Source organism: Dermacentor albipictus, chromosome 1 (genome assembly GCF_038994185.2).
Source record: "Dermacentor albipictus isolate Rhodes 1998 colony chromosome 1, USDA_Dalb.pri_finalv2, whole genome shotgun sequence".
NCBI lineage: Eukaryota > Metazoa > Arthropoda > Arachnida > Ixodida > Ixodidae > Dermacentor > Dermacentor albipictus.
The window spans coordinates 22,588,197-22,613,535 of NC_091821.1; the positions used below are offsets into that span (position 1 = coordinate 22,588,197).

Sequence of the window (25,339 nt, forward strand, 5' to 3'; positions counted from 1 at the left end):
CTCTCTTTTTGAGAAGTTCCAATCCCATTTCAATATCTTGCTCACTGGCCTGATTGGAAATTAGCTCCAATAATTCCGATTTGAGCATTTCCTTGCGTACATCTAGGCCCAGTTCCTCACCAACAATCAACAACTCGTCTCTCAGCAGTGTCCTTAACTCCATGACTGCTGCTTTACTGCCTTGATTCTGCTCTCTAAATCTAGCTAGGAAAACACAACCTAGCTAACACACAACAATCTAGCTTCCCTACTGTTCTAAACAGAACAACCACAAAATGAAGCCTAGAGAGTCAAAGCAAAAACCAAGCACTCACCGCAGATACAGCACCATGTCGCAAAGTCCATCCCACCGCTGTCAGCCAGTTGTCAGGATTGGGGGCTCAATCCCATCGTCCGTGGTCCTTTGCCAAGATTGGAGTACGGCATGAATTCGGAGGTAGCTGGCCCATGCCGTCGTCCAACTTATTTACGCTGAGATCGTTGATGAAGTGAAGAACTGCTTCTCATCGAGAACGAGGAAAAGGGGTTTATTTACAGAAATTAACTCAGTCTAACATGACTGCTTGAGAAAAAGAGTAACAGTCCAACATGACTGCATGAGAGAAGTGACTCAGTCTAACATGACTGCTCAAGAGAAGTGTGTCCAGCATGCGCACAACCACAGTTTTTATACACTCGATCCGCCGGTCCTACGACGCGGCGACTGTTCGTTTACTCATCACCAACGCGCCGCTGCTCTGCAGAACAGTTTACGTACACAAAGGCAACCGCGCTCTGATGCCCGACGACGGCGTTGGCGGGTGCCGTTCCGGGAACTATCGTTGCCGCTCGAGGGTCGCTCGTTGTTCCGTGCCACTCCGAACCGTGAGAAGCACAAAAACACGTCGTTCCCGCGGCAGCTTGTCCATGCGTGTCGAATCAGCTCCGCGTTGGGGAACTCTGGAATCATTGTCCACACACCGAACTCGTCCCGTCACAATGTCGATGGGGCTGGAGGAAGGCGGCGGATTCCAGCGCAAAGGCCGCTTCTTTGAACGCCTCCCGGCTGCAGCGACGGAGAGGGAGAGGTGCGCGTCTTGCACCCCTTGTCGTAATCGGGTGGCAAGGTGGCAATCTTGCTTAGCGGCTCGCCATTCTTAACACTGCCCACGCCGATCAACGCACGCAGCGCACGCTTCCCGATAACAGCAGATAACGAAAAACGAAACATGAAACTTCATGCAGCGGGCTGGCACTGGGCGCGCGCCGAGACAGTCGAAGGGTCGAAGGTGAGGGAGTTACGAGGGCGTTGTGAGAGAGGGAGAGGATTTTAGAGGAGGGGCAGAAGGGCATGGCTGCCTGGCGCGCGCCGATCCAGGAGGCCGTGGAAAGGAAGCGGATTTGCTTTCCCGCCCGCCTGATGGATGGCGCGAATTACCTCTGCCACCGAAGCGGCGGAGATACCGACGCCGGGCAAAGTCTCTTTGCGTCGTTTTCACAAGAACGATCTTCTGTCCGGCCGACGTCGACGGTGAGCTGCGGCTTGCGCTATTCTCTGCACAGCGGTCTGCGGAGCCCGACGTCGCCAGGTTGCAGCTGCGCACGGAGCTCTCCGATTCGCTTCTTCAGCAGAGGCATCGTAACCTGTACCGAAGAGGAAACGCAGGTATCGAGACTACGCGGCGCACATGTCACACCCCTTGACCTGTGGCACCACAGAAAAGATATGTAAACTTAGAGAATGGAAATTGACAGTGCAGCATGCGAGGTCTCTGGCACCGAAGAAAACATCGACCACCTGCTGTGCCACTGTCCACGATACACCCCAGAGAGACAAGAACTTGCCAAAGCTTTCCAAAAACTGGACAATCGGCCGCTTTCTGTGCAGGTGCTGCTGGAACACCGCCCCCATCGCCCGTCGGCCCATAAAGCGGTGAAGGCGCTTTTGTGCTTCTTAAGGACGACGGGCTTGTGCGACCATCTGTGACTATTAATGCCTTTTCTGTAAGACCACACACGTCAGTGAAATCACCGCAATTTCCTTCTTTTCTTGCCTCCTCTCTCTCTCCCTGTTATCTTTGTTTCCCCATTTCCCATTCCCCCGGTGTAGGGTAGCCAACCGGACGTTATTCTGGTTAACCTCGATGCCTTCTACACTCTAAGAACAGTTTACACCCTTTTGCCTGCCCCTTCTGCCACACAACAATAATCGTCATCTTCCTCGATGGGTTTCCTTTCTTTATCGCTGCGAGCCCGGAACCTTCCAGTAACGAACGGCATGCGCGTTATCAAAAGGGGCACTCCAAAGGGTGTAAACTGTTCTATGCTGATAACGCGCGTGCCGTTCGTTACTGGAAAGTTCCGGGCTCGCAGCGATAAAGAAAGGAAACGCATCAAGGCAGATGACGATTATTGTCGTGTGGCAGAAGGGGCATGCCAAAGGGTGTAAACTGTTCTTACACTCTTAGAAAAATTTACACCCTTTGGGGCGTATCTTGTCCCACAACAATAATCGTCATCCGTGCTGCCCGCGTTTCCTTTCTTTAACGCTGCGAGCCCGGTACTTTCCAGTTACGAACGGCATGCGCCTTATCAGTGTGACGCAGCATTCTCGACAGGAAAGTAGCGAGCGCCGAGTTTTCAGGAAAGGAAACGCAAGCAAGGCAGATGACGATTATTGTTGTGGGACAAATATGCACCCCAAAGGGTGCAACCGTTTTAAGAGTGTAGAGTGTACTTATCTCTTTCCCTCCTCCTAGAGAATGGAAACTGTGCCTTCCACAGTGCAACGAAAATGAGAGTAGTGGTGGCGTTGTGAACTAAAGTATACGACCGAGAGATGGCGCTGACAAAAAAAATCTAACTAATATCATCATCATTACGTAGTGCGCAATGAGGCCGCTGCGGTAGCGGCTGGGCTAGGGTGCCTCGATGCACGCCCGCGCACCCTAGGCTGGGCGGGCTCGTTGCGCTGCTCGTTCGCCGGTTTGGGGCGTTTTGTTACCACTTTCGGGTGGTAATCGCGTGTGCGGTACTCTAACATGACTGCAGATATATTTATTATGTCGCCAGGTGACCGAGAGGCCTTGACTGTCAAAAAGACACATGAAGCAAGTAAGCTTACATTGTTTATCGTCAATGGTGAATGAAACAGTACATGCTCACAATTTTCGTGCAGGTCAAGTGGACTCAGTGCTACCAGTCACTAAGTTTACAACATATAGAAACACAGATAGCAATCTAGTTAATGGAATTGAAAGCTGAAACCGAACGAAGTTTTCTCATCGTGTTCGGCGTGCCATTAAAGTAGGGAGAGCGAAGCTTCGGACAAGAATATTTATGTCGCGCTGCCCTCATACTTGTAGTTGCGTACAGTGCTGCTTGACCTGTTTCATGCTATACGTGAATTGTCTGCGTTCGACGATTTCAGCTAGATTAAAAAAGAATCATAAAAAGTGCTCGGCAAAGATGTACTGTCAGCAAAATAAAATCGAGCTGCAAAGTTCCATTGTTTTCATAACACATTGGCGAGAGGCACGTAGTGTAGTGGGGAAAAAAGAGAAAACATTATGCTATATTTTATAGCACATATTGTCTGCTCTTGACACTTCTGCTGCACACTTGGTGTTCAGGTGCGGCAGTAAAGGGTTTGACACAAGCGGAGTGCTGGCAAGGAACGTTATGAAGACAACAGTAAGGACTCCTGCAAATATTGTGTGATTTAGCGAGGACAAGCAATAAACACAAGCAAGCCCGAATAATGCTCACGGACCCATGGAAAATGCAATTTATGGTTTCATGCTGAAAAAACATCTCGGTTTGTGTATTCAAACAAGGCAAAGAGGTTGCAAGGAGATGAACACTTTAACTGAGCAACAGAGGTGAACAAGGGAAGCTTCAGCCTGGAGCCAACGTTTCAGCAAGCAAACATGTTTGTGAAGGCCGTGACGAAGACAGGTTCCCACGCAGAGGCTTCTCTTGCTCGTCCACTGTTGATTGGCTGAACGCTGAGCCGAACTTACTCCGAGAATATTTTTTAAAAAATTTGGGTACACACTGTGCTCATGTGTATCATCTGTTGTTTAAAGAGAAAGCAAAATTGCTTTTGGTGACTTTGTCTGTTTGAGAAGTGCGGAATAGGACGATTGGGTGAACATACCTTTTCTAGCTTTCTCTTACTGTGCAGGGCTAGCTTAGTTGTTGATTTCATGCAAACTGTACATGAACTATTTGTAATTAACAAATGTGAAATAATGCGCGTATTCATATCTAATTCTAGTCCTAGCACTTGACATCCTAACAACATTCCCTCAGATTTCGTCGTGTCATACAGATATCTTGCTGTACACATTACAAATACCTTAATGTTGACCATTAATATAGAGTACGTCATTAACAATGCTCATCATGTGCTTGGGTACTTACGGTGCAACTTTTTCAAAGCGCCGGCTATACGTTAAAACTACAGCTTTGCATGATTCTGATACGCTCGCAACTTGAATATGCATCTTCAATATGGTATCCCAGTCGCGTTAATCTTATTACTTCACTTTAACTAGTAAAATATAACTCTGATCCTTTCGTTCTAATTATAACCGTATTGCGAATATAACCTCAATGAAAACTAACCTAGCACTTATTCCACTTATTCTATTTCACAAATGTTTTCAACACACAACACTTCACGTCGACTTCATACTGCAGTCTCAGTACATTTCAAACCGCGTCGATCATCACAGTAAGGTAGGAATTGATTCATGTTACACAAAAGCTTTCTTTCAATCTTTCATTTCCCGTACATCTCAGGAATGGAACTACCTTTGCTCAAATATCATAGCCATCACCGATAATAAACTTTTCGCAGAACTTTAGCTAACATTGTATAAACAGGATAATTATTATATTACCAGAACTCACTGCGCTTGTTTGTTTGTTTGCTTTATTCTACTACTTTATAACAATTCCCCTCTTTAATGGCACATGGCCATGAGGGTATTTTAAAGAAAAAAAAATAAACTGAGCAGTGACTGCCAGAGTTTCAGTCAACATGAAGTAGCATTTCCTCAAAATTGCATCGAGTGCGTTTGATCCTTTTAAAATTCTTTGCATTTTCAATGTAACAGATTGTTGTGAGTGAGCATGTGATACCTGGTGGCAATGCCTGTGAAGCTGATTTGCAAAGAGCAGATGACAGAGTTTGTGCGTTAGCAATTAGGAGCCTGCTACATTGTTTGTGTTCTGGGTGTCATGGCTAAAACAAATTGAAAAGAAACAAGTTGGCACTAAAGATGTTACTTCTCCGGTTGTCATAAAATGCGCTCTAATGCAAGTAAGCTTGTATGTAAAATTTTAGCATTCCCGCTCGGTACGATACAAAACCGCAGGGTGTTGCTTTCCTGAAAGGGATCACACCACTCTGTCTGGTAAACTTGCAAACATTGCATCTTGAGGCACATAGTTCAAGAGGACCTGTTGTCATTATGGTGACCGTTGACCTTCTTATGGCTTGGCGTGGGCTACTTGCAGACCAATAATCTCTCTTTTGTCGGTCTTCCTGAAAAGGGAAATGATGAAGCCATGACAAACATGCAAGCAAAAGAAGGTGAAACAAAAGCTAGTCAAATAAATCAGCAAATCATGGTTCTAGTTGAAGTGTTCAGAAACATATCTTGTGAGGACTTTGGCTCTTTGATGTTACTTCCAGTGGTGACACATTCACTGCTGCCTAGTACGTCCAGAGACAATAGAGCCTAAAGGGGTGAACAAATATCAGCAGCGTCTTGAAGGCTGGAGTCGAAATAAAAAAGAGCCTGAATTATTGTGGTGTAAGTGTGAGTGAGTTTGTGATACATGTATGACTAAGAACAGTGCACGAAACGCTCCATGGCAGAAAAGCACGCCCACAACATTGTTTTGCGTGTGCATTTCTTTCAGTGGTGTTCTTGTGCGGGCTGTGCGTAGTGAAGCCTCGATTAAATGACAATTTTTCCTGCCAAATACTAGGTAATAAACACACACGTTTTATTACGTCTCAAGTGCAATTAATCTAACTGTATCACCGGAAGTACATTCGCCACTAATGTGCAGTGAATTTATTGCAGCGTATCATTTGTGCAGAATCAGGCAAAACCATTTATTGTTTATGCTGTACTCCGTGTTAGGGATTTTAGCAAAGTGGCAAAATAACAAGAGCCTCGTTTGAGTTGCCTTTGAAGAGCAATTACTTTATAGTTATTATTTTTCACTTTTAAGAAATGACTACAGGAATCTGTTTTATCCGCCCCGCACGCCAAGTTGAGAATGTGAAGCAGTGCTTCTTTACTCACCGCTGCACACGCCCAGAGGCTGCAAGGTTAATCCGCATCGTGGGCACGCATTACAAATAACGTAAAGTTGACCATTAATATAGAGTACGTCATTAACAATGCTAATGATGTGCTCGGGTACTTACGGTGCAATTTTTTTCAAAGCACCGTCTACGTTAAAACTACAACCTATAAAACTATGTCCAAAGAGACTGTGCTCATTCCAGCGATGAATTTTCACGGTAGCTAACACATCTTTTTTTCTTTTTTTCATGCAACGCCTCATTACGCGGCCAGAGGCGACAAATCACTAACGTTGGAAGCCGTGGCGACGTTATGCCAGTGAAACGCCGCAGCTGATAAAATTCAGCGTCTTTATACACGTTCGCCTGGTGGCGGCTATAGAATATTGGACGCATAAACAGGCTGGGATATTATTGTTATCTAATTAAAAGGAACCTGCGTGATGCTGCTCAAAGGAAACGACCACAGCGTTCGCAAATATTACCGCCGTACAATTCGAATCGATAAACGGCACGGGCTGCAATCGACACGAGTAGACTGCTGCTTATCACACTTCAGTGAGGTCTCAAAACCTTCATTCAAATAATAAAGCACAGATGTTAACATGAGTCCAATACAACAATGGTCTGCTTATTCGTAATACAATGACAGGTTAACTATGTTTGTCGGTTGTTATATGCACATATATAGACCAAATATTTAGCCGCGTTGAGCGCCCTCAGCAGAAAAATTACGAATTAAAGTATAAGACTCAATTACAGTAGCTCCACTTGCGCGCTTCATGCTCGAACGCGCCGCGGTTGATTTTTCGCCCTCTGTGGCGATAGCTGGAACTTGAGTCTGCGGGGCCGGGTGGCACGATACGATGCTGTTTAAAAAAATTATGGGCTTTTACGTGCCAAAACCACTTTCTGATTGAGGCACGCCGTAGTGGAGGACTCCGGAAATTTCGACCACCTGGAGTTCTTTAACGTGCACCTAAATCTAAGTACACGGGTGTTTTCGCATTTCGCCCCCATCGAAATGCGGCCGCCGTGGCCGGGATTTGATCCCGCGACCTCGTGCTCAGCAGCCTAACACCATAGCCACTGAGCAACCACGGCGGGTAATACGATGCTGTTGATTATTATTATTATTATTATTATTATTATTATTATTATTATTATTATTATTATTATTATTATTATTATTATTATTATTATTATTATTATTATTATTATTATTATTATTAGGTCCAGCTACATGCAACATCCAACATGCAACTGTTACATGCAACTGCTACATGTCGGTGCACCTGGCTGCAGTGCAAAATTTCCACGTATCTACGCTACGCGGAGCGCATCTCACATTGCGTGAAGAGTGACACGATATGATTCTTATGATAATGATGGTGGTGGGATGGTGGTGATGATCATGTTGGCATCCCCTTTGAAACGGGGCGGCGACAAAACAGTGACCTAGACTGCTTGATTTATTCAGATATGCTATGCATGTTCTAATTCTAGCATCTTTTTATAGGTCGCCTTAATATTTTTCTTCCTCGAGACTTCTCTATCTACCTTGTACCGCTACCTATGCAACTGCTACATGGCATGCCACCTGGTGAAATAATATGCAACTGTAATGCAAAGCGCGCATATCGCATCGCGTGTTTCCTCGCGCGCTAGGGCGTGTGTATGGCACGTTTCCCCTGCAAGCTATAGCAAGCGCTGGCGTGACTCAGCATGTCAATCCATGTTGGCTGTTCAGGGATTGCCCGATGGACATCCCTGAACAGCTTCAACGAAGTGATCGCGTGTGGGTGGCAAATTGACGCGCTGGCGCAGCATTGTTGAACTGCGTTCTAGCTATCCACAAACTGTGGAGGCCCAGGAGGATTATAGCGTCATATGGAAAACGCTCTGTTTCTACCGGTAAGGAGCTTATTCCATGTGGATCTAAACGTAACTCTTTAACGTCCTTTTTAGCACATCCCAGAAAAAGGTGGGATCCCAGCAATCTAGAAACGCATGCGCTATATCGTTTCAGGTTTCTTGCATTAGAGGCAGTTAATGGACCACGGAGCAAAAATACTTGTGTTATGCATCCATTACAGTTTAATATGTCGTGCCAGCAAAATACGTGTTGACATGATTTATCTTTTGTGTATTTTGTATATAATGTCAAAGCCGGCAATAAAGGGGGTAAAACAGCTGGCGTGGCTCAGTGGTAGAGTAGCGGAGTTCGGCGCTGCGGGCCCGAGTTTGATCCCGACGGGAACTGTTTTTTTTTTTTTTTCTCTCATTCATGGCGATAGCTGCGACGGATACTAGTGGCGGCGAACATCACCGACCAACTGAAACGGCTATTGGAATGAGCCGTAACAGGTTACGCTGAAAAAAATACGATTTCTCCTTATTGAGCATGCGTTCTAACGTACATTATGGATATTTAGAGTGTATATACAGGCAACTTATAGCTAGGGTTCCGCGTTTTCGCTATATACTGATAAACACCGAAAATTACCCCCCGAGGCTGTTTTGTCTGAATCGGTGAAAAACGAAAAATACGGAATTTGAGGTGAATTCCGAAAAAAAGAAAAAAAACGCCAGCTTCACGGGAAGAAATCTACTACCCTAATACAGTAAAAGCTCGTTAATTCGAACCGCAAGGGGAAGCCGCTTCAGTTCGAATTAACGAAAGTTCGAACTAACGAAAGTGAAGGAGGGCAACAGTACACTGCGATTTGGAAGCAGTAGGGCATGTCAGGAATTTGGCGTGTCAGAAAGTGATGCCGTGTGCCGCGGGCACACGCCATCTTCAAGTCGAAGCTCTGGGTCCGACTGTGCCACACCACCGATGTCCACCGAATCGAACGTTAGCCGAAGCTTAACACCATCACAATGAATCACGACGGCCGATACCTCCTAAGCTGAAAACAGAGGTGCACAACCAATGAAGACTGCCGTGACAAAGACGCTGAACATGTGAAGGTGGCGAAGGCCCGAATTCGTTGGTTCTTGATTGCAAGCGCAGCTGCGACGTACTTGATTCGCTGCGTTTTGGCGCTTGCCGTGCCATCTCCGCACAACATTAGCAGCTGTACAAGATTTGCAAAGCCTCCGAGATTCACAACGGGCAAGAAGTCTTGGAGGTTACGTAGAACGGAGAGGCGGCAGCCGCCGCTGCCTTCTGGCTGACCCCGCGTCGGTTAGATTTTTTTCCGATTTTGCCTTCTCTCGCCGTTCTCTCCGTTTCGGAGGCAAGACAGCCTTGTGTGTAGGCAGTAGGCGCGTTTCTCTAGACGTGTGCCAGGCGAGCGTAGTTCGAATTATCCGTGAGGGAACCTTCTCGCGTTCGAATTAACAGACTTTTTTATACATAGACTTCTGTGGAGCTTGGCCGGACCAAATCGTACAGTTCGAATTATCCATAAATTCGAATTATCGAAGTTCGAATTAACGAGCTTTCACTGTATATTTTTTTAAACGTTGACAGGGAACACAGCAACCCTCAAATATCCTTGAGGTCGTTCCTTTCTCTTTCAAACCATGTTTTTTTGACCCGTTCCCTTCTTTTTACCAGTATGGCGGTGTCAAAGTACTTTTTTACCAGTATGTTGGTGTCAAAGTACTTAGGCCAGGCACAAGTTTCCTGGAACACGGTAGAAAAGAGGCCACGGGAGTACCCAGGACAAGCTCCCCCTGCAAAGCCCTCTGCTCTTTCCACTTGAGCAGAGCGAACAAAGGAAAGGGGACGAGTCCTTCCTCGCCCTTCGGCGTTTTCCTCCTTTCGTCGGCGTCGGGAAGGCCAGCCTCAGTTCATTTGCCTACCACTCACAATTTATATGTCCATTTCTTTTTTCCAACAAGTTTTGGTATTAATTTCATGCTCCTGAAAGCATCGCGTTACAACTGTTATTTTTCGCTCGTTGGTGCATTACTTAATTGTGCAGGGTGCTTGGTATGTGTTCAATAAAACTGTGTATTTCAGCTGTCTTATACTTTCTCCAGCAACTGTACAGTCGATTTACAACACAAGCCCCATAAACACCGATTTGCCTCCGGCATTGAAGTTAGACACCGAAAAACACAGATTCAAAGGGGGGAATAAACACCGATAAGTAACCCCGAATTTGAAGAAAAATAAATGCCAAAAACACGGAACCCTACCTATAGCGTACTCATAAAAATAGCGCCATAGAGTGGCACTACCTTTGCGCACAACCCAAGCGTCCCTTGGGCTTTTTAGTTCTCTTTTGCAAGTTGTTTTGTACACCCGGCCGATAGCGTCTCGCAACTTGGAGCCACCCTATTTCGAAGACTCTCTATTTATATAACGAGTTAGCGGTTTGACGTACGTAGCGTCTCCGTGCGCCAAAAAATAGCGTACGTAAACATAGCTGCACCTTGGCTCCAGCCACTTCAATAGCGAAACGGCTACTCCTACCGCGAGAGGAAGATAGATTAGGGCAGAAAAAAAAAAAATAGGGAAGAACTGTGCAGAGAAAAATGTGTGTAGTGCGTTGCAGAAGTTTCCCGCTTACTCGGCTTCATGGCATCCCCGAGTTCAACACGTATGCGATCCAGTAATGGTGTCGAGAAAGTCGTGTAGCAAGACAGAGGGACATCCAGCCACATTTACGATTGCGGAACGTGTCCGTCTTCTCAGAGAGCGCAAACGCGGGTGCTTTAGCCAATTAAGCGCAGGAGCCCCAACCTTGTATACGGGTTCAGCGGGTTTGAGCGGCGCAGGGTAGTGTTCCTCTATATGCTCCCTCCCTGCGGGAGCATATACAGGAACACTAGCGCAGGGCAGTCTCGGGCGCCACCTTACGGAGGTCATTTCTTAACCCTAGGGGCCCAAACACCCTTTGCAGAATAAGCGGGTCCACGAAGAACAGGGAGCGAGTTCAATTGCAAAATTAGACCGTAAGACGCTCCCTAGTTGCAGCATAAGTTAGGCATGTAAGCTTTCTAATGCATGAGTAAATGTAACTTGTGCATTTCGTAGTGCTCCTTTTTCATTTTCATTTTCCTTTTATATAGGAAGCGAAGGCCTTATTCAGGTGGTGTACCGCCTTTTGCCTCCCTTCCTCGGTTTGTTTGTATGTGATGAACCGAAACAAACTCGTATTATTTTTATATTATTATCTCCGTACCCCCTAGGGGCCCGTACGCCGTCTGCGGCACGCACAACACGTTTCACATATTGGACCCACTGCGGCTGCGTCCCGTATACATCCTAGCCGATAATTCCAACTGTATTACCATCGGCATCGCCCCATATTTGTGGTGGGATAGCTAGACAGCCGGCGGTAAAACTGGTCTGCCAATGCCAAGAATACAGCTGGCCTGAAGTTCGCGCACAAGCTCCCCCTGATTTCGTGGATTACGACAGCGTCTGTTCGATTCTAGTTAATTCGCAGAGAAGGACTGCGTTGCATTCTAAGGAAATCCAAGACTCAACCTAACAAGTTTGTTTTTTTTTTCGCCGTGCGCCCCTGTGGGCTGCAGAATAAGCGCCATTTCTCCTCACCCAAACCACCACAAAGAAGAAGAACACGTTTGAAGAACTTTTCCCTCGTCAAAGTGGTTAAACTACGAGGAATCTGTGTCGTCACGTTGACGTACTGGCGATCTGCTTTCAGCGCGAAATTCAAGGAAGGTAAGCTTGTCCTTTAATTTCTCCAGCACATCAATGTTTTCGGGCTAGATGAATGAAAATAGAGCTTTCAAAAAATTATTTACCAGTTTACGTTAATTTAGTGTTGTTCTTTATAGTGTCTCTACGGTTTTCCTCTGAGCGGTTCCGTAGATATTAAAAGCGAAGCTTTTCTCTCGGAACCTCGCCGTCTCTCGTGACCGCGGCTGCGGCCTGGCTGTTCCCTTGCCGAATAGGCCAACCAATCACAGCGGAGCACGCGCTCCGCTGGGTTTCTTGAAGCACCACCAGATGGGGCTCGCCTCCGCGGCAGCGGCGGCGCCGCCCGTGCCATCGAAAGAAAAAAAAAGAAATAGAAAGCTCGCCTTGGCGCATCCGCGGGTACACGGTAAGCAACTACTCGAGTTCGCACAAGCACAGGGCAAACCCTTCAAGCTACGCTACAACAGGCTAAGCATCGGAACATCGACTTTCTTGTACGACTACGCTTCTCGGAAAGCTGTTGCTAGTCGCCCGTAGCTAAAGGCCGTCCCTCGTGCAAGAAAACAGCCTAACTCTGTGCCTTTCCTTTACTCTAATATTCGGGGCATTTTACCTAAGCTTGATTGTTTGCGTAAGCTAATTGACTCTACAGAAAGCAAAATAGTTGCACTAATTGAAACCTGGTTGTATCCTTCCGTTAACGATTCCGAAATCGCTTCTTGCTTACCAGGCTTCGGCATCTTTCGGCACGACTGCGTTAACAGGCAAAGGGGGGGGGGGGGATCCTAATTGCAACTTACCACAGCCTACACTGCTATCAATATGTTAACCATAGGGATCTATAGTAGGATACAACTTTAAAAAAACAGCAGTTGGCAACCAAGCCACACGCACCGCGTGGGGTTGTGTTACTCCGTCTGCCAATCACAGAAGCACACAACATCGCCGCCATGCGACCCTTTCAAAATGGCGTCGTACTTGATACCTCCGGAGCGTCTGCTGTTCTTGAAGAATATTTTCACCGGCGATGAGGTGTGCAACAGACATGGACAAAGTGTATGGAGTCTGGGCGTTTCATTCTTCAAAAGTCCGCGGTACAGTTAATTTCACTGCTGACCCTGTTTTACTCATGAAACTCAAAGCCAACTGAAGTGGAATTTGGCAATAAATTGTTGCAGCGAAGCAAGGGTTTTATTTCAGTTCCATAAAGAGTTAAGCTTTCACCCTTCCGCTATAATAGACGAGTGAGAACGTACAAAATTACGCGCTTATAATTTTGTTTTTGTGGTTACCGCCTTAATTAGGTAACAGGGCAAGCTTGAAGTACGAACTATTTGCAGCCTCGCGGAGGAAAAGTGGCTGGCGGTTATGAGGACGTGGGCAGGGCTTCATTGCAGGCTTGAGTTGTATCCGACTGTAGAAATCATTTTCATACGTTCGCCAGTTTTCCACCCACCCCAGATTACCGGCCCGTGTTACCGACCTCCAGACGCTGACTGTTCCTTCGTCAACCGGTTCCATAATGCATTAAATTCTCTGCTCGTATCGCACACCCGCACAGGGTGACTCTTGCTTGGCGATTTCAATTTTCCCTCAATAACGTGGAATGATCTCGCCCTCACGGCGTCGAAACGTTTCATGGAAAGCGATTTTATGAACATATGCCCCACTTTTACCTTATCTCAGCGTGTCATGAAGACTACAATTGTAGAGAAAGCTCACGTTCACCCAACATATCTAGACCTCGTGCTCTCAACCCAACCCCCATCACATTCCACCACTCACGCACTTACCTGCCCTCAGTGATCACACAGTACCTCACGGTACATATTCCCCTATGACCCAGCACGCATTAAAAAGCAAAGACGCTAACACTTTATGATAAAGGTGACTATGGCGCCATTAACAAGGAAATAATCAATTTTTCTATAGATGCTATCAGTGACCTTTCTCAGCGTTCAGTCGAGTCGAACTGGTCCCTGTACAAAAATCAAATAAAAGAATTTGTTGATTTATACGTCCCCACCATCACCGTAACGGAACGTGCAGCTTCACCGTGGTTTAACAACACGTTAAAGCGGCTAAAAAACAAGAAAAGACTATCTTGTTCGGCAGAGGGATATAACACACTTTCCGCATGGAGTAGGCATCACAGCATTGAAAAAGAATTCAATTCTATTGCTGCCAAAACTAAACTTTCTTCCTGTCATCCACATTACTGGCTATGCTAAGAAACAATAGTAAACAATACTGGCAAATTATCGGCCCTGAACCTTGTCCGCCTATATGACTCTGTGATGACCTCAACTTTTCCGTACGAAACGAGGACGTCGCTGAAACACTGAACTCCACCTTCTTTTCAGTGTTTACTGAGGAGCCCGAAGGCGATCTGCCAAATTATGCCTACACTGAATACCATGAGATTCCTGGCATAATATTTGAAGCTAATGGCATAATAAAACCAATCGAGTTCTTAAAACTAACATCGTCAGCTGGAATCGACTGCATCAATGCAAAGTTCATAAAAAATACAAAAAAAAACACTTCCGGCGCTCTTTATCGCACGTTTTCCAACAATCCCTCGTAACCGGCATTGTACCTCATGACTGGAAGGCTGACAAAATAATTCATACGCGAAAAAACACCCCAAATCATTTCGAAAAAGCTAACGCCCTATATCGGTTACAAGTGTCCCTTCAAAAATAATGAACCACATTATTTATTCACACATCTTGAAATTTCTCATATCTGTAATTTTTTTTTACACTTGTGCCGACATTGATTCTTAAAAAATCGCTCATGCTCTATCCAACTACAGCCCTGTTCATTAACGATATCAGCTCCAGCATAGACTTTAACGTACACGTTCACACACTTTTTTTATGTTTTAAAAAAGCTTTTGACAAAGTTGCTCACCAACGCCATTTACTTAAACTCTTGCATTTAGACCTTATCGCCTAGTCCTAAACTGCGTGCGTGACTTTCTTACTAATTGTCAATAGTTTGTGCGGGCTAACAAACGTGCGTCTCGTAATGCACCGATTGTCTCAGGCGTGCCCCAAAGCGCGGTTCTGAGTCCCTTACTTTTCCTAACGTATATAAATGATCTTCCCAATAATATCTCCTCTAACATTCGATCATTCGCAGACGACTGCGTTATTTACCGCAGCACCAACAACAACCTTGACTCTACCAAACTCCAAAATGATTTGCATCACGTTGAAAAATGGTTTGACATGTGGTTGATGTCCCTCATCACAAAGAAAACTGCACTCATTTCCTTCCACCGTTGGTCCTCGTATTCCACGACATGTTCCACAATTTACGGCTCCCAAATATCTTCCTTATATACGCTCGCATAAATATCTTGGCATCGGCCTATATCTCGTGATCTTACATGGTCGTCTTATAATTAACATCACAAATGATGCTAACAGCACCCTCGCCTATTTACGTCGGAACTTGCGTCACACCACGTCCTTTGTGAATATGGTTTCTTACCAAACACTGGTGCGACTTAAACTCGAGTACCCCAGCGCAGTTTGGGACTACCATCAGATTAACCTTTCAAACATGTTGGAATCAGTTCAAAATCGCGCTGCAAGGTTCATTTATTCAGAACACCCTTATCAAACTAGCGTCACAACACTATAATCCCCGCCAGCCTTCTCAGCCTTGAATGCCACCGCAAAATTTCGAGGCTTTCCACTTTACACAAATTTTATCACTCGTGGATTAGCCCCGCTGTCATCACTCCCGCTCATCGACTATCGCTTCGCATCAGTCACCAGAATGCCGTTCGTCGCTCACATGGCCATACTTCCGCGCATATGACTTCATTTTTCTTCCAAACAATACTGAAATACCGACCCTGGTTATTAAATAGTGCTGTGTCTTGCTCGCTCTCCAGGCTGAACACGCTGCATTGAAAGCGTTATATGTATAAATCAAGTGAACTAACTTTTTTTAATGAGCTAAATATTACACATGTCCACATTTATTTATTTTACTGCGTGGCCCTTACGCCATAAAAAACCACATATCATTTATTTCACTGCTAAATGTGTTGTATTTACTACTTGTTCGTATTTGTTATTCATAGTTATTTTGCATTCTTGTGTTTAGGGTTTCTTTTCTGTTGTTGAAATGTTTCTACGTACGCTTAACGATCCCTCATGTAAAACAACGTGACAGGGGTATTTTGAGTCGTGTAAATAAATAAATAATGAAGTAAAGGCGTCTTGCGGATAGAATGAATTCGAATTGCGCTACGTACGTATGCGTATGTTGCTTCAAAAACCATGATGCGTTCAAGGCGTCCGTTGTACTCGCTAGTATAGTCGGCAACTCCGCTAGCAAAAACTCGGTATACTTTGCATGTGTGTGCGTGCGTGCGTGTGCGTGCAAGTGCGTGTGTGTGTGTGCGTGTGTGTACTCGTGTATTCGTGTTTCGACTCCCTATGGACTCATAGAAAGCTTCTCTCTGTATAGATTCCAACTCTTTGTTCGAGCACGCGTATTGATTGCCTTTACTTCATTTTGCCCTGCATTCTTGGAAATACCACATATATATAAGGAAAGAAAGCGTGATGGAGAGATTCAGGAAACACTGGCATGATCCGTAATCCCCTTCAACTCACGGCCGAATATGTTACAGTCGACTAACGCTGTTAGCCTCCTTCCTACGAAGGTCAACGAGACTACATTTCAGGCTGACCTGTTGGAGCGAGCAATGTTGCCGCTGGTGATGAGAGGAGGGACAGTGGGGAGGATATTATGCCAATCGGCTCGGTGTATGACATCCTTCGGAGTTCCCCCTGTGTGTATTTGGAACCAGACCTGAAACGATATTTCCGTTGTGGGTATCTCCACATCTGTCGTATATGAAATGACGTATTAGCGACCTCGATATGTAATAAGCGCGCTATGATCTGGACTGAAAATGTCAGAAACATAAAACTTGACTTCGGCTCAAGGATAGACTCTGGCAAATTAATCGGCTAGGAAGTATAAGACCGTGACCGCTTCGGTTATTATTTGCATATGATGTGGAAGATTAATGACGCGTGCAAAGAGATTTCAGTTGTGACAGCAGCCCTACTATTGGAAAAATACCTGTCTACGTCCGTAGATGCTGCGATAGAGGCACAACAGAAAAAGAAAGAAAGAATGAACGAAAAAAAGAAAGGAAGAATTTCGTAGCGTTGTCAGGGTCTTCCTTGTAGAATTCGAAGCCTCCAGCTACTGCCTCTCAGCTCAGATGCTGCTTTGGGGCTTTAAACTCCATCGATAAAATAATGCGTGCTATACAAGGTGTTCCAATTATTACGCTCGAAGATGTAAAAATTAACAAAAGGAAAATAAAATTTTCCCTTTATTAATTACTTTTCCCCGCCTTGCGAGTTTCCGCAAAACTACTGCGTCAAAGATTTAAAAATATGCAAATGCCACGTAGCTGGACAGAACAAAGGTAATGTTGTTTGCCATCGCTTGAAGATACTCAGATTATTCTTCGCACTCCGCTTAATTACACAGTTAGTCTTGAATAAGTAATCAGCTTCTGCAGTATTATAATTAGAATAAAAATGGCAACGAGAAAATTGTAGAGCAACATGAAAAACTCCCGATACAGCTTTCTGTTGCTCAATACACGCTACCTAAAAGTATTTTTCCGAGCGTGAAAGAAGCCCGCGAATACATGCAAAATTGCCGTGCGACTGGCTGCTCGAGACACTTTGCATGCAGGCTTCTTTCTTGTCCGACGTTTTTGCCATTTTCGTGAGAGTCCTTTCATCAAGGATGAGCAAGAAGATGTTCCCACGACCACCTGAACAAGGTCAGTCGTCTGCTTCATAGCTCAATTTTGGACGACGTGCCTTTGGAAGTTCGGACCAGCTCGATTCCAGGGAGAACTCTACGCCAGAAGTCATGGAATCTGACATTGAGTACACCGTAGCCATGGACCCCTTATATGAAGATGATGCGCCGTATGTCGACTGAGACGATTTCATCCAATCAGAGTGAGCAGGAATCCTTCGTGGTTTCTTACGTGCCGCTCTCGCCGTCACACAGCATGAACTCCCTCAGCAGGCAGTTTTTAACCGAATATTTTGAACGTGTGGCCCCTGGGCAAACCAGCGAGATCGGGATCAACGCTCGCAAGAACATCCTGACAATAGATGTGAAAAATTCCGCAATAATGGAGAAGTTAAACATCATTCCACAGTTAAGCGCAATCCCCGTCCGCTGCTTTATTACTTACGGGAAGAAGACAACGCCTGGAGTGATTTCCGACGTGGAGCTTGAAATCAGTCATGCGGACCTCAAGAGCCTTTTGAGGTCATCGGGGCCCATTGTTGAGATTTACCGCTTGGGGCGCTCCCGATGTATCAAATTAATATTTGCTTCTTCGACATTACCAGCGTCTGTCAAAGTGGGCTACGTGATACACCGTGTACGACCATTCGTTCTGAGGTCTGTTCAGTGCCGGAAATGTCTCAAGCTGGGACACGTGAACGCATTTTGTAGAAGTAAAGCCACCTGCTCGCGTTGCGGCGGAGAGCGTAATACCACCGACTGTGATGCGTCTTCATTTAAATGTCCCAACTGTACAGACTCTCACGAAGCGACTTCGAAGGAATGCCCAAAGATGAAACAAGAAGTTCGTATTCTTCAAAAAATGACAAGAGACCAACCTTCACGTAAAGGGGCTGCTCAATATGTTCGCCAAAGTGGCCAACGCTCTTGAAAGAAGCGCTACAAAGCCATTTCAGAAGAAGTACATAGCGGGAAACAGGCGCCACGACCACCTCTGTCTGTGCGTGCATCGAGGACGGTAATGGCGCCTACTGCTAATTCAAGATCGATGACAGCACGCGGTAAACATTCACCTACATGCACGGTACATACACGGAATGGCCTTTGCTGCCGTCTAGGCCCACGACCATGCCAGCGGGCCCTAGGGGTCATCTGCGCCATGAAGCCAATAATGACAGGGCCAATGAAACCGGTGGCACTACGGGCAAGCAAGGAGATGGACACAATGAGAAGGAGAACCTGCTGGAAATGCTGAAGCACCTGGTAGGGTCAATGTACGTGATTCTCGGTGGTCTCCAGAATCCGGCCGCTAAGAGTGCCCTGCAGGTGCTCGCCGTGCTGCAGCCGCTTATCGCAGCTCTTTACATGCTATAAAGCTTTTGTTTGGCGCATGTGCTGATTACGCAAGGGAGGCCCACACACCAGCTTCGCCCTAGCGCCTTTAAGTTCACTTGAATTGGTGACTACAGACTTGATACAGAACCTGATAGTGGCTTCATGGATGAGATTTCTGGATGTTTATCATCAGAATGTTCAACTTGCTTTCACTGTTGCGCATCCCTCTTTCTATGTTATCATCATCCCTCATCACACCTTTATGTCCCCGTTCCTCCTCCCCCTGTGCAGAGTAGCAGGCTAGAGCGCGTTAGCTCAAGCCGACCTCCCTGCCTTCTTTCAAATATATATATATATATATATATATATATATATATATATATATATATATATATTATGGCTAAAACGGATTATTTTATCAGCGCCGACGACAGTGTTGAGGCCTGTGAGTAACTGACCGACGATGACATGTATGGTCATTTTAATACTGCCTTCAAGTAGTGTGTCGGCGTTGACACAATACTTGAAGTAATAAAACATGGTGAAATTATTTCATTTCGCCGCCGTTTATTCATTCGACCTTTCGAATAAATCGACTAAATTTTACGGTCCGCCAATGGTCGAAATAACAGGAGTCGGGCGTACACAGGAATCGGAAAAATCGTGTTTCTCGGAAACAGTACCGATTTTAATGTTTCTGACTTTTAAAAGGGAGAAGTTAAAATCTAGCGACTGTAGGAAGAAGATATTTTAGTTAGGGCGTCATTTTCTTTTTACGACAATTGTCGAAAATTGCAAAATCGGAACTTAACTACTGAATATTCAGCTGTGTAATTCAATAATAAATAATGTTATAGCAATTCCTTAAACGGTGGAGGCGGAGGAAGCAAGAATAGACGGAAATGCAGGGAGGTTAGCCACTTCTCAGACTACCCTGTGCTGAGGAAAGGGGCTAAGGGGAATAAAAGGTAATAGAAAAGAGATATTAGAAAAAAGTCAAAGAACAAAAGAAGAAAGGATGAAAAGCAATGGAGAATACGGCACCGCTTAAAGTCTGTCTCTGAGACCAGTTGTCCGCAAGAAGCGCAACAACGCTTTCAAATCCTTCTGTGCTGAGGACGGTCTCGGCCAGTGTCCCAGGACCCTTTCGTTTCCTCCGACAAAATACCTTTGTGAAAACGCTCTTGAAAGTTCTTTCCTGGGTGCACTGAAGCGGGGACACTCACAGAGAAGGTGGGCGATGGTTGCCTCGCGCCTACAGTAATCGCATGTCGGGCTGCTGGCCATTCCCATCCGAATTGAGTAAGCATTCGTGGAGGCCACGCCAAGTCACAAGCCTGTTAAGACATTTAAGGTGTACAAAATTAATGCATTATACACCGCTCTAAAATATACCACTGATTTGTGAGCAGGGTTTTTGCAAAACCCTTTTAAACACTGTAGCACTTTGACATAAGCTGTAATTTCATATATATCATATTTGTCCGCTTTAGATGATGTAACAAATGCCGCATATAGATGTACGATATGTGTTTTGGGTGCAGAGTTACGCACTCGTAAACTTCGTGCTTCGATATTTGGTCTTTTTTATTTATTTATTTATTTATTTTTTGCAGCGTACCGTTTTCGGCAATTAAGAACGTTCCAAGCTCAATATCAAGATTGTCCTTCTAAGAGTCACTAGAATTTAACATTCTCTCTCAAACGCAGCAAATTTAATTCATAACGGTCCAGCGGTTTTCTTAAAAACGTTTCTGCGTTGTACATGTATTTCAAGAGGGAAATTGCAGGTGGCCCCGAGCATGGCCCCGAGTTAAAGTTCTCAGTAGTGTGAATAGCACAGAAATAGATAGAATACAGGTGTTCAATACTTCACCTTATACAGTCCCTTTTACTACTATTCATAAAGAAGTGGGCATTTAAGAATTGAAGCACGTATGAAGTTGTTGTTCAAATCAGAAAAATCATCGCAGCATCAAGCTCGACCAAAAAACGAAAAAAAAAGAAGAAAAAGAAGCGGAGAAGCGTGGGCGAGACACTCTGCTAAAACTTGACGAAAGCCACAAACAGGCTAGCCGAAGCCGCTCGGCATTTGCAACCTCCGCCACGAGATGGCGCGAGAGGCGCGGCCACCATAAAGAACCAGCTGTTGCTTCAATGTTGGCATTTTCTTTCGCATGTTTAATTCTTTTTTCCTCCGTATCTGGCCGAGGGAGGTTCCCCTCCGCTTTCCGCCAACTCACGACGGCTCTCGCAGACAGCGCGCACACGTAGCACAGCGGCATGCACGCACGGACAGACGTGGGCAGGAAACCCACCCCAACAAAACTTTGGCCGCTTCGCTGCCGTGGTGGAATGTGACGCGGGAGGCCCCTCGAGAGGCGCGTCTCTAGCAGACGACGGCGGCGGAGCGGCGAGTCTGGTGCGTCGTCTGCTTAGGCCTAACCTCTCGTGGCTGCGAAAGGGCAAACCAGCTGAGTGTCTGCGCGGGGCCACGTAACCACCCCCACGAGCGATCGGCTCTGCCACATGGCAGGTTGCACACGCAGTAGGAAGTGCCGTCACGCAGCGCAGCGTGCGTATTGCGCGCGGGGTATCCTCTGCAGCGAGCGAGTGCGACTCCCCCCTTCCTGAGCGCGGCGGCAGCGCCTTCGGAGTCACCTTGGAAAGGTTACGTCAGGAACGTAGCCTTGTGACGTACCGTGACGACAACGGGCTTCCCCCGCCGCCAAAGCGGCGTCCCCCGAGGGAGTCTCTCCCCGCTCGCTCCCTGTCGGCGAGGCACACGCGCGCTACGCGTCGCCGCATCGTTCGGCGCCCAGTCGGCAGACCGAAGGCGTGCTGCGTGCGTGTTTGCGTGCTCCGCGTGGCTTCGCTCGCCGCCAGCGCGGCTGCCTTGTGTGGCCGTCTTCTCAGTCCATCCTCGGCGGTCGTCTCTTACGTCCGCTCCGTCCAATCTCCCGAGTGTTTTTTGCCTATGGTGCACTCCTGGACCACGCTGCGTTTCGCTATATTCTGCGCGCTCGGACGTAGTGCTGGCCACCGCTTTTGGAACGAGTCAAGACACTGCAGGAGGACCTGCTTACTACGTTAGCCGACGACCCTGAAGTGACGTTTCAAGTTGCGCTGCACCGCTACCGGTGCTTTTGATTGCGCCTGTGCTGCGTCTTCCTCGTTCGGCTGAGTGGCGTGTGTGTCTGCAGGTTCGCGTTGTGTTACGGGCATCTCATTATGCAGCCAACGGCACTGGAACTCCACGAAGTTCGAAGATGGTAAGTCTACGCTGTGTACTAGGCTTTCTTTAATATAGCGCTAATTTGGAGCTATTCTGTCATGTTCAAAAAGTCGCGATTACAAAAAGTGTAACAGGAAAGAAAGCGATTGGGTTTGCAGAAAGCAGGTTGCGTACATGAGTCCTGCGTTTCAGCCTGTGGCAGCAGGTCACTTTAACGTGTACACGTTCACGAAACTGGTCTAGCCGCGGCTACCCTGCCGGGAAGAACGCCGAACGGCACTACAGCAATTTCTTCGTCTTATTCGCTTCGTTCTTTTCTTTTTCTCTTTTAAACTCTTCTTTGCTCACCTAGTCGTTTCTGGTGAACACGTGCTTAAATGTCGGCGTGTCATATATATATATATATAATGTCTCACACTTTAGAAACTTAGAGACTTGCCCTTCGGTCGCATCTGTGCAAGTCAAATGCCGAGTGGTCGTTACTGCGTAGACCATATATGTGAGACGGTTACGTATACGTAACACAGATTTCGGTCACGTTCTTGCCGCAGGCGGTTCTTGTTGCAGTGAGCTGCCTTTTTGACGGATGTGCGATTTTTACTCATGTATGCAAACGAATGGGAAACTGCATGCGGAGACGAACGGTTGTTCACCGCTCACCTGCGCACGTAGTCTCGAAAGCGGAAACAAAGCTTGATCCTCTTGCATGTTGCTCGCCTTCAGCGTTGTCGATTATTGAGTTTATTTATTTATTTATTTTATGTATTAGTTTTTTCTTGGGGGGGGGGGTGTAGCATCAGTTGTTTTCGGGTAGAAAACTCATTTAATTCCTTGGGCGTCCTCAAGCTGTTTGTGCGAAGGAGGCTGATCAAGCGCACTATAACGTGCGCCTAGCCAGCCCCCTTTGTTATTTTTTTGTTTGTTTTTTTGTTTTTTTTTTTGTGAGCGAACGATCCTTTGCGAATGCGGGGAGAATTATCGCGGTGCTTGGAGATGTAAGCGTTCCAGCCAGTGGAAAAGAAACACATGTGGAGGCTAACGCCTCTTGCTGAACCTTACGCGCGGTTCAACCTTTCTGCTTGTCCATTTCTATACGATGATGTCGGTTTATTCGCAGCGCACTCTCGCACGAATGATTCGATGACGCGAAAGATGACATTTATTGCTAAATGTAATACGATAAACCCATATGTAGAAAAATAAAAATAACGCTTTGTCGTTGCCACCAGTGCATGGTTTTTTATGCAGTTCTGCTTTATGGCGACTAAATGTGACACCATTCGCCCGTACTCAATCAGTCCTCTTGTCGGCTTGACAATTCATCATCCTCTCTTCCGTAGCTGCAAACAATTTTTCCGCGTCAGTGTGTGCCACGTAATCGTTATTTATTTATTCATTTAATTTGAGACGTTACATGGACAACTGGGATTAAGATGGGTATAGGGGGAAGATGCTCATCGCTTTTGTTTATCTTATTTATTTTTTACTGTCACCGGCAGTAGTTTTCTGCGCTTATGTATATGTTTTTATCAGTAGTAGTATTTATATGTAGTACGTGTGATGTAAGGTCCATATATGCGTCAAATTTTATGTTCCACGGTTTTCGTGTGGGCACGATTTGTCGCCTCTCCTCACTCCCTGCCTCCTCTGTACACGGAGTGGGAACTTTGTCAAGCGTTTTCTCGCTTTCATTCGCGCCTCCTCCGTCAGTATATGCGCGCGTCGACGGGCATAAACAATGCGAGAATTATATGTGGTGGTCGCCCACTCTGCTGTTCGCGGCGCAGTGGGTAAGAGGGATGCAGCTGGGGAGACTGTTCCAGTCATTGGCAGGCCTCAGTGTGAGTGAATGTGTGCTGCTTACAGCAAGTGTTGGATATACACGACTGGTAGCCATTTTACCGGCCAGAGTTACGCGGCTGAGCTTTCGAGTTTACGGCACGCGTGGCGAAAAAAGGACACCACCTAATGTCAAGGTTATAGCGCAAAATTTTAGGGGTGGACATAAAGGAAGACACCTTTGACGCTCACGGTAACTCGTAGGAGTACATGGCCAGGACGACACAACTGCATGGTTTATGCACGTATGGTCCATCACGAGCCACCAACAACCTCGTCTCGCCGCACTGGCTGCGCAATGAACGGGGTGGTCGTTGCGGTGCGCGCGGCGTTGAATGAAGGGACGAGTGATGACGCGGTTTCGAGTCAACAGCGAGTCATACCCCTATTCAAGTAATATAAATACCTGGCCATATACATAAACGAAGGAAATACCTACTCGAACATCCACCAAGATAATCTGAGAATGCAGGGAAGCGGATTGCAGCTATAATGAAACATGGAGCGCACTGGGGCTACAGTAAATATGAGGTGGCGCGAGGAATTTGGAAAGCAGTAATGGCGCCAGCGCTAATGTTCGCAAATGCAATTCTGTGCGTAAAATCGGAGATCTTGCCGGTGTTGGATGTTAACCAAAGGTCGGTGGGTCCAGTGGCATTGGGGGCCCACGGTAAAAACACAAGCGAGGCAGTTCAGGGTGACAAGGCCCATAGGCCTTCTTTAAAGTCAGATAAGGGCAATTTATTTATTTATTTATTTATTTATTTATTAATTTATTTATTTATTTATTTATTTATTTTTTTGAAAGAGAGTTTCGCAAACATGCATGAAAAGAAATGGGCGGCTAAAGGGCGCAAATATCTGTACTTCACAAGCATGGACGCAGAATGGAGGATAGAGGTCAAGAAAGCTGGCAACCGAGTACAGGGTAACTTGAAATTGTAAATAGACAACCCGGAGTAACCAAAAAGAAAGTGAGAGAAACAGAGACAGTAAAATGGATGCAAATTATGGAAACAAATAAGAGCATGGAGATTTCAAAGTACGGCAATAAGCAAATCAGGAGGTAAAGTCTGCACGACAACACAAATTGCAGTGTCTAGCTCTTTCGAGGCCCGAGCTTTCCTGGCTGAGGACAAAATCATACCGGAGTAGATATTCGCAACAGGATGAGGCCGCA

The 25,339-nt window shown here is 46.0% G+C and overlaps 1 protein-coding gene across 2 annotated transcripts in view; it reads left to right on the forward strand.

Annotated features, from left to right (window-relative positions):
• Positions 1-25,339, forward strand: part of Pde11 (Phosphodiesterase 11) — a 640,803-nt gene that overhangs the window by 391,224 nt on the left and 224,240 nt on the right. Inside the window, exon 1 of one of the 2 annotated variants that reach the window (XM_065454748.1) lies at positions 21,364-22,357. The exons of the other annotated variant lie outside the window; for it this stretch is intronic. The gene's annotated coding sequence lies outside the window, so the exon portion shown is untranslated. Of the gene's footprint in view, positions 1-21,363; positions 22,358-25,339 lie in introns of those variants that run through there. 2 annotated transcript variants of the gene reach the window in all.